The sequence below is a fragment of the Pseudochaenichthys georgianus genome, chromosome 24 (assembly GCF_902827115.2).
Source record: "Pseudochaenichthys georgianus chromosome 24, fPseGeo1.2, whole genome shotgun sequence".
NCBI lineage: Eukaryota > Metazoa > Chordata > Actinopteri > Perciformes > Channichthyidae > Pseudochaenichthys > Pseudochaenichthys georgianus.
This window is the reverse complement of record NC_047526.1, coordinates 19,899,298-19,908,483: the sequence shown is the minus strand read 5'-3', so window position 1 is coordinate 19,908,483 and position 9,186 is coordinate 19,899,298. Positions and strand designations below refer to the sequence as shown.

Sequence of the window (9,186 nt, the reverse complement as noted above, 5' to 3'; positions counted from 1 at the left end):
CAGCCAACACTTTTATAAGGCCACTAGATTAGATAATTACGAAATGTGTAGATAGAATACATATCTTTCAGGTTGTTATTTTGTCATTGTTTAATGTTTTATTTCTTTTATATAGTACTTTTTATATAGTATCTGAACTTTGGAGAGGAGTTGGGAGACACACGACACATCAAATCACATCTACAGATCAAGACGAAGCGACTGGAAGTACTCCTAGCGTGAACATGTTTGTGAAAACGTGTGCAAAGTCTCCGAAAATCCTAAAAATAAGCTCATATTTGAATTCCCCATAAAAAACACATCATTCAGTAAAAACAAGGCCCCACTGATCATCTGCTCTCTGATCTCTCTGCGAATTGAAAGTACTTATTGCCTGAGATTGCATGCTGTGGTTTTATTAAATGTGCCAAGTGCTAGGACTGTCTTATGGAAGAAAGCTTTTAGACGTGCAGCTCCACTAACTTGGAACAGTCTGCAAAAAGAATGGGAAATTACCAAGCTAGTACCACTACATGTTTTTAAAGCTTGGTTGGATGCTACACAATCAGATGCTGTTGGTACCTGTACATGTGGATAGATATGTTGTTCTGTTGTTTATGTTTTTATGTCTTCATGTGGAACCTACTGCTGCAGGTCTCCCTTGAAAAAGACATCATTGATATCAATGGGATTTTACCTGGATAAATAAAGGTATTGAATTGAATGTCCAATGAAAACATATCCAAGTGTAACAAACATCCAGTATTAACCTTACTGTTTTTTTACTAACAGTAACCAACTAATAATTTTAATAAAGTGCATATTTATTCCAAACTCATAATATATATATATATATATATATATGTAATAAAACAATGCACAATGGTACACAGTATCCAAACTCTTTAGGCACTGGTCAGAGACATTCATGTAAAGCAGATACTGAATCCAATACTAGTAAAAACGTTGCAGAGATCAAATGTTTCCTTGTCTGAACGGAGAAACCTAATTTTTAAAACAACATTTTCAGTGTGTGACTTGAAAGATAAGTTATGATAAATAATAAAACCTAGATATGTGTATGTAGTGACCCTTTCAATGTAAATGTCAGTCCCTTGAACAGTACAAATGTTGGGGAGAAAAGAAGTTAACTTTTTGCCATTTGAGAATATCATGAGTTTGGATTTGTCTGCATTTAATACTAACTTGAGTTGAGATAAATGGGATGGAATAACATCAAAGGCAGACTGGAGGAAATCAAGACTTTGCTCTATAGAAGAGGATGAACAATAAATTACATCATCTGCATAAAAATGGAAAGCAGCATTTGATAAATTATTAGAGATTATTTACATATATGGTGAAATTATTGGTCCTAATATGGAACCTTGGCGCACACCCTTTCAAATCAAATCAATCAAATCAAGTTTTATTTATATAACACATTTATAAAAGATTTTTGGTCGAGCCAAAGTGCTGTAAAAATAATAAAATAGCCTACAGTAGAGACACTTTACAGCAAATATAACAGCACAGAGTGTTCAGAATATATGAGGAAGCCATCAGGGAAGCAGCATGACGAGACCCAAGGCAGGACTGCAGAGACAGGTTCAGCCACGACCCGAAGTCCACGACGGGCAGCATCCGGGAAACCAAACTTGAAGATAACATATCAAATGATGATCTTCATTAATTGCAGTGACAATTTAGTTTATTCTGACATTTGTTTGTGTGAGTTAATCTGTACCTATGATATCTGGTTGCAGAAGGGACTGCAATAGCCTGGATGTTGGTCATCAGAGTCGATGCCCTGCAATTCTCCTCTTTTACCTTTCCCAACATATCCTATGAATAGAAAAAGAAAATATTGTAATTGAATCACACTAGGACCACAACACACTAAATATGTAATGACACATAAACATTATTATCCAGAATAAGAAGTCTACCTGGTTTGCAGTTTTTGTAAGGCTCCAAGCATCCACGGCAGGTGTCAATGGTGTACATGACGTTGAAATCCTGCTTGTATGAAGCAGAGAACCAATCTGTAGATGTGATTTGATGTGTGGTGTGTCTCCCAACTCCTCTCCAAAGTTCAGATACTATATACAAATACTAAAAGGTAAATAAAACATTAAACAATGACAAAATAACAACCTGAAAGATATGTATTCTATCTACACATTTCGTAATTATCTAATCTAGTGGCCTTATAAAAGTGTTGGCTAAAGTAACGTAGAATATATATTTTTTTTAATTGTAAATAATTAGAAACATTATTTATGTGCACAAGTACACACATATAACAAGCTGTACCGAGTTCCTCCGGCTGCAGTTCCGCAGACGGCCGGTGTGTGGCAGCAGAGCGCTGGGAGCAGAGGGAGGTGAGTAGACGGATATGACGGATGACGGGTGCGACGGAAATACACCCGAACATATCTGGTAGGCCGAACACATCTGGGCTGAAGTCGAATAGTCCATTTAGCTTAGGAACCTTCCTACAGGAGTGAAATGACACGGAAGTCCCTCAGTGGCAGCCATGATAAGTGCCGTTCGAATACTCTAGAATGATGAGAATGATAGGAAAGGAGGTTTCAAACTTCCTTTATAACCTCCTTTAGCTTAGGAACCACTGGACTTCCCTAACCGGCAGGAGAAGCGAAAATGCTGCCCCACAATGCCTTGCAGCCGCAGCATTTGCCGTCACTCAACAGTCGGCCGTTCACGGAAAAAAACGATTATGACGGAGAAATTATATCATGAAAGTTACGGTGCTTATTAAGCTTTTTAAAACATAGGTGGTAAGTTGCCAAAGTGCTTTGTTTTGAACGTTCATCAGTATTATAATCAAAGAGAGAAATATGAACCTTAGTTTTTACTGAAATGATCAAATAAAGTCAACATTTCAGTCTTCACTGAGCTGTGTGGGGTTTGTTCAACTTTTAAAAGATGTTTGAATGGTGATATACACAGTGATAGATGTTAAGGACTAACGTTTATAATAAATACATCTGTATTGATTTTAAGATCTTTAGTTCATACAATCATACGTATTGGGATCATTTGTATTAATGTGGACCGGAGGGAGAGGGTGACGAGCAGTTTCACTTTCCTTTTTTATTTCAATTCCAACTTTGGTCCTGAAGAATATGTTTCTCTGTTGTCCACGTTCATAAAGCAAAGCAGCAGCATCAGAGCACGGTGCAGAGTCTCTAGATGAGTTTACAGTAGTCCCTCGTTCTTATTAAACATCCATGTTGTCGTCCGCTGTATAGAAAATTGTGGTTTCCATAGTTTCCCCACAGCAGCAGACGCACACAATGACGTCCGCTGGCGCATCATAAACACGTCGGATAGTGAAAGTGCATTCGGATTCTCTAAAGTACCGCAGTCTCTTCTCCTAAGTCCTTTTAAATTCTCCTATCCACTATCCCTTAACCCCGTGACGTTTCACTCAGAGGTCAAGGAATAGACGATAGGGTTAGAATTTAGGAGCTGATTTTTAAACTATCCGACTGCAGCCCTAGTACTGACACCGGCTCACTTTAATGCTGCGCTTCCATTACAGTTTAGGAACTGGGGCAGTTACTATAGTAACGCAGTGTAGGCGGAGGCGTGACGTCATCTTCGATGAGAGCCCCAGAAAAACAACACAGCCGTTAGCTCTTAGCACTCAGAGCTCACAGCTCCTCATATCTGTTCAGAAACTAGACAACAGTTAAACAAGTACAAACCACAGACTGCCTTTGTCATGGCGAATACAGTCGCTGGTTTATTTATGTCTGTATAGGCCGTTGTTGTGAGTGTGGACGCTCGGAGCATATATAACGTTAGCTTAGCCAAGCTACATTTAGAAAACACGCATTTTAAAAGGGTTTTTCGCCTGCCGTCTGTCTGCAGATTTGTCAAAGCATTAATTCATGGTTTTCACTAACCGGTATCAGTATGTTGTTACTTCGGCATCATTTTGAAACGTGTATTACAATTAAATCACGGTCAAATATGTTCATCTTGTTGTAGTTGTAGCCCCCTTGCCAGCGATTCTCTCTCTAGTTTAGCATACTCAGCCCGACTCAGCCTGGTTGTTCCTGGCCCTAGAACCACGATTTAGTCGGGCCAGAAAAAAGGTGAAAAAGTAGCCCCGGGCCAAAACTAGGCCAAGTGGAAACGCAACCAAAAACGGGCCCCGCACAGCTCGGCACGCTTAAAGCGAGCTACCCGCTGCATTGGAAACGCGCCATAAGTGCTTTAAAAAACACAATTTCCATTCAATTAAATTGTGCCAGTGCAGATTTGTATACCATAATTGCTTATTATACGGTTTAACCAAGCAAACACACTGAGCTTCATTGCTCCCCTTTCCCACTACAATAAAGATCACGCTCGGTTCGAGAAATAACACCCTAAAGTCTTCACTGTGATTATAGATATGATGATGATGTTGATGATGGCTACCATCTGCAGCACCTAAGCACCTACAATCAAAGGCTCAAACAACAGACATGCTGCAGGGTGTAATTGCTGTAATACAGTGTTTTCTGACACAAGAGGCATATGATTATTTTTTGTATAACATCCACGCCCTAAAAGAAAAACAACGTATTTTTTTGGTTTGCAAATGTTTTCATTTAAAGAGGAATTAACACCTTTTAACCCTTGGCAAAACACTTTTTGGTTCTGTCACTGCTATGATATGCTGGCAAGTTTATTTTTATATGTATCCATTGGGAAAGAAAGTAAATTGGTGTGAACAAATACACATGTGGCACTGCTGTGAATAATTGTCATCCAGCATAAGTGTCTAATGTACCATGGCACAAAGACAGAGGAAGTCATTGTTGATGCCCCTGCAACCTTTAAAAACACATCGTTAAGCTTTTCTGCTTCCTTTACTGTTTGGCTCTTCACTAAATATATCACAGAACTGTTTCTTACACTAGGTAACTCCTTCCATGGTACCCAAGCACTCTAATTTAATTTAAGGCGCTGTAAATTCCTACAAAATAATCTCCTGGGAGAAGATTTTGTGATTGATCTTCTCCAGGCTTTTCTCTCCTTCACGAAATTGTCACAGTGAGAAGCCCTGAGAGGCAATAGGAAAAAAAATCTGGTGATCCATTTTTTAAAATCTGATCTAAAGTGTTTCTCAACTGTGTTTATGCCTTAAGAACAGGTGAACAAAGACCTTTGCCATCATTTTCTTCTAAGTTCCTTTTTCTTCTTCTGTGAAAATAAGTGTGGAGAATTAATGACGGCCCTATCTTTCTTTAGCTAAAATGTAATGTTACATATCTTCCAATCACACAAATTGAGAAATTAAAACTCACCTGAAAGCATGTTTACTTATTTAGAACAAAGGGGAGTGGTGCGCTTCAGCCTCTTGTGGCCAAAATAAGTATCACAACAACGTGTAAAAAAAAGAATGGTCCAAAAAAATAAATATATCAACATGCACGTGTGTCAACAGACAGAGAGAATTGTTACTTCCAAAGCCTATCGGGAAAAAGAGTTTTCACTTGTATATTAAGTCATAAAATCAGGAGAGAAAACAGTGAAACTCAGACTTATTTATTGCACTTTCCGTAGTGTACTGCTTCTACAGAGAATACATTGCAGGAGATTTGATTCGTGCCGCCCCACTGCTTCGCCACCTTTTGAACCAAAGCTTTTGGACTCGAACATACTAACTATCAGTTGTACTCCTTACAACAGGAAATTGGCTCGTTTGTACTGTACACCCAACATAATAGTGCTCTTTTTTTTTACCTGACAGTTTTCTGTAGCCGACCTTGCTCTCTGACCTTACTGGAAAGGCTCAAGCAAAAAGATTATTTTCCCCCTCGCAAGAATCAATATCGTATCAAAAAAAGCTTACACTGTATTTTCTGATACCTTTGGTTGTTATTCACACTAGAAAAAATGATTAATTAATAAGTTGGAGTGTGCTCTAGTCTAGTAAATATTGTGATATACAGGTGGTACAGGTCTTTAAAATGTTGACAATGACATTGTATCATTTTCTGTGTGCTGACATCAGCTCTAACACGGAAAACATCTGGTGCCTCAAGGGTTTATAACGATAGTTACGGCTGTAACTACGGTTCTATGAGTCCCGGATGACCGCCAGAGGCGGTGCTTTAAGCACTGGATATGTCCATCGCGCGCATGCGCAGCTCGAGTACCAATAACAACAAAGTCACCTGTGACCCACGTGACACCGGCTATATCAGCCGGTGTCGTCAGAGGATCTGTTCCCAGAATCTTCTCGCGAGCACACAAGAATTCTGAGTGACAGGGAACTCTGGCGGTCACCCGGGACTCATAGAAGCGTAGTTACAGCCGTAACTATCGTTCTATTTCGTCCCTACTGACCGCCAGAGGCGGTGCTTTAAGCACTGGATGACTTATACCAACAATGTCATGAAGAATCCAAGCCCTTGCTCAGCGGAGCTCGGCAAAAGGACCACGCCCAAATAATGGGGAGTGGCGACATTGACCTGATGACAACTGGAGAATGTGCCAGAAGACGCCCACGACGCCGCGGCGCAGATGGTCTCCAGGGGCACCACCCTCAGGGCAGCCCAATATGTTGAGATGCTCCTTGTAGAGTGGCATCTCAGCCTGATGGCAGGGGGCGGCCACTGGCCCCGTAAGCCTGTGAGATGGTATCGACAACCCAGTGGGGCAGCCACTGGTTAGAGGGCATAACCTCCTTTAGTGCCGCCAGACAGAGGGTGTCGTATTGTCATACTGATATTCTGTATAAACTGTGAAGACCACTGAGACAAATGTAACATTTGTGATATTGGGCTATATAAATAAACATTGATTGATTGATTGATTGATTGATTGAGTGCCGCCAGGGCAAAATCAAGAGTTGCTCCTACTGCCGTATAAAGGCCGTAGCTTTGATATACACCCTTTGGGCACCCCCAGGGCACAGCAACTTCGACGTGCTGTACTCCTGAATGTCAAAGCGTGCCAGCTGGGCAGGCTGATTGAAGTGGGTTTGTGGAAGGACCCCGGGCGGGAATGCCACATTTGCCCAAAGGGCAACGCCTGAGAGTCTCACCTCGGGCATGTATTATTTATGGAGAGGACATGCAACTTGCTTCCCTGAGGCTATGGCAAGCAGAAATGCTGCCTTCGTAGGCAGCCACCTAAGCCCCACCTGGGCCAGGGGCTCGAAGGGAGGAGATGATAGGGCATCCCAAGCCGGAGCCCTAGGGGTGCTAGGGGGACGCTGCCGTAAAGCCCCTCTCATAAAGAGGGACACCGACCTGTGGCACCCCGCCGTGGCGTCGTCGACCCGAACATGTGGGGCAGAAATCGCAGCCACATAAATTCAGAGTGGAGTGAGAACGTCCACTATCTAGAAGGGACTGTTGTCTAAGCAACAACGTACATACTGTCCCCAAGGAACACACACATTCTTGCCCCCCAGTTGGGGTAGAAAGTGCGTGAGTGCAAGCTGCACGGCCCGAAGCTCTAGCACGTTGACCTGGCGCGCACTCTCCTGGGCAGACCGCTGACTCTGAACGGTCCTGCCCTGCCGCACTGCACCCCACCCTGAGAGACATGCACCTATGCGATGGTCTCCTGGCGGGATGGGATGGCACCCATGGTCACGCCTACCAGGAGATAGGCCCTTCCCCTCCAGCGTGACAGAGAGTGGAGGCAATGCTGCGACACCCTGACTTCCCTGTGCCTGTGCCACTTGGCGTCCAAGTGAAGGCTGTTCAGCCACATCTGCATGGGGCGCAACGACAGCGGGCCTAAGGGCCCTGCAGCGGCCGAGGCAGCTGCCAGACTGCCCAAGGGCCGGAGGAATTGAATATAAGGCACCCTCTTGCCCGGCCCACGTGGAAGTAGGCATCCCTCAAGTCCACGGTTGAGAACCACTCCACCTGTGCATATGCAGTGGTCAGCATATAGAATGGCAGCACCTTCAGGAATCTGTTGATTCCTCTGAGGTCCAAGATCGGGCGAAATCCGCCGACTTTCTTGCTCAAGAGAAAGTACGCAGAGTAGAACCCCCTGGGCTAAGCAGAGGGTCTTACTGGCTTCATTGCGTCCTTGGACAGAAGGACGGACAACTCTTGGCCCAGAGCTAGGGCCCCTGCCGGATCGCTGACGACTGTCAATTAGACTCAGCCGAAGGCTAGGGGCCGGAGCTGCGGTCCGTACCCCTGGGTTAAGGTGAAAACCACCCAAGGGCCGGAAGTACAGACCGCCCAGTAACTGAGCTGCTGCTGGGAAAGCAGCCGACGACCGCCCCCGGGATTTCAGGGCCCAGCCCCCCCGGACCCTGGAGCCTCTTGGGGGGCTCTGGGGCGCGAGGCCGCCTGGAAGGCGGGCGACCTGGGGCAAGAATGTCATTGGGAGGCGGTTGAGTGGGCCGCTAAGACCTCTGCAGACCGCCCCTGTAATCCGGCGGCTGAGTGCGGCTGCTAGAGCGGCCCCTGGGCCTGCTGGGAGTGGGCACAGGTCTGCGAAGACCCGAGTGCTGCTGCCTGGTCTGCCTAGCTTGGGCGGCACGCTCCAGTGCCTCCAGGGCAGCTGACCTAAACAGCTCCCCTGGCTCGACTGGTACGCTACGGAGGACTCTCCTACATGCCTCAGTTAGTGGTGACTGGGCCAGCGAAACCTGGCGACGAGTCTGTACCAGCGACAAGGCGTCCTCATACAGAGGTGCGTCAACTGAAGGAGGTGCGTCAGCCGAAGGAGGTGCGCCAACCGAAGGAGAGACGCCAACCGAAGGAGAGGCGCCAACCGAAGGAGAGGCGCCAACCGAAGGAGAGAGGGGCGGCCCGCTAGCAGCCCGCTAGCAGCCCCTACACCGGGCCCAGGCTGAAGGGCCAAGAGGCGACTTCATCATGCCCCTATCGGCAGCTAGCCGATCCACTTTAGAGGACAGCCTGTTTCTAGTCCTTCTATTGGGGGGAGCACACATAGCCATCGCTCCCTCAAGTCGCCGGGAACGGCCGAATTGATCTGGAGGAGGATGTGACAAGGAGAGGTGTCTGTTGGCTGCTGCCAGACGTTCCACCTCAGTGATTCTAGCCACTCTGAGCGCCCGAGGCATGCAGCTACAGCTCATGCAGGCGTTTATCATGAGAACCTCCCTCAGATGCTCGAATTTCGTCCCCACTGACCGCCAGAGGCGGCCGAGGCAGGAGGGGCAGCGGTCATGGCCGTCCTCGGGCT

General features: G+C 45.3%; 1 long non-coding RNA gene across 1 annotated transcript; it reads right to left on the bottom strand.

Annotated features, from left to right (window-relative positions):
- Positions 1 to 1,446: 1,446 nt before the first annotated feature.
- On the bottom strand, positions 1,447 to 2,072 carry LOC117439439 (uncharacterized). The gene is made up of 3 exons (XR_004551156.2): positions 1,929 to 2,072; positions 1,727 to 1,824; positions 1,447 to 1,636 (listed from the first exon to the last, which is right to left on the bottom strand). It is a non-coding gene; the product is annotated as an uncharacterized lncRNA (long non-coding RNA).
- Positions 2,073 to 9,186: the final 7,114 nt, after the last annotated feature.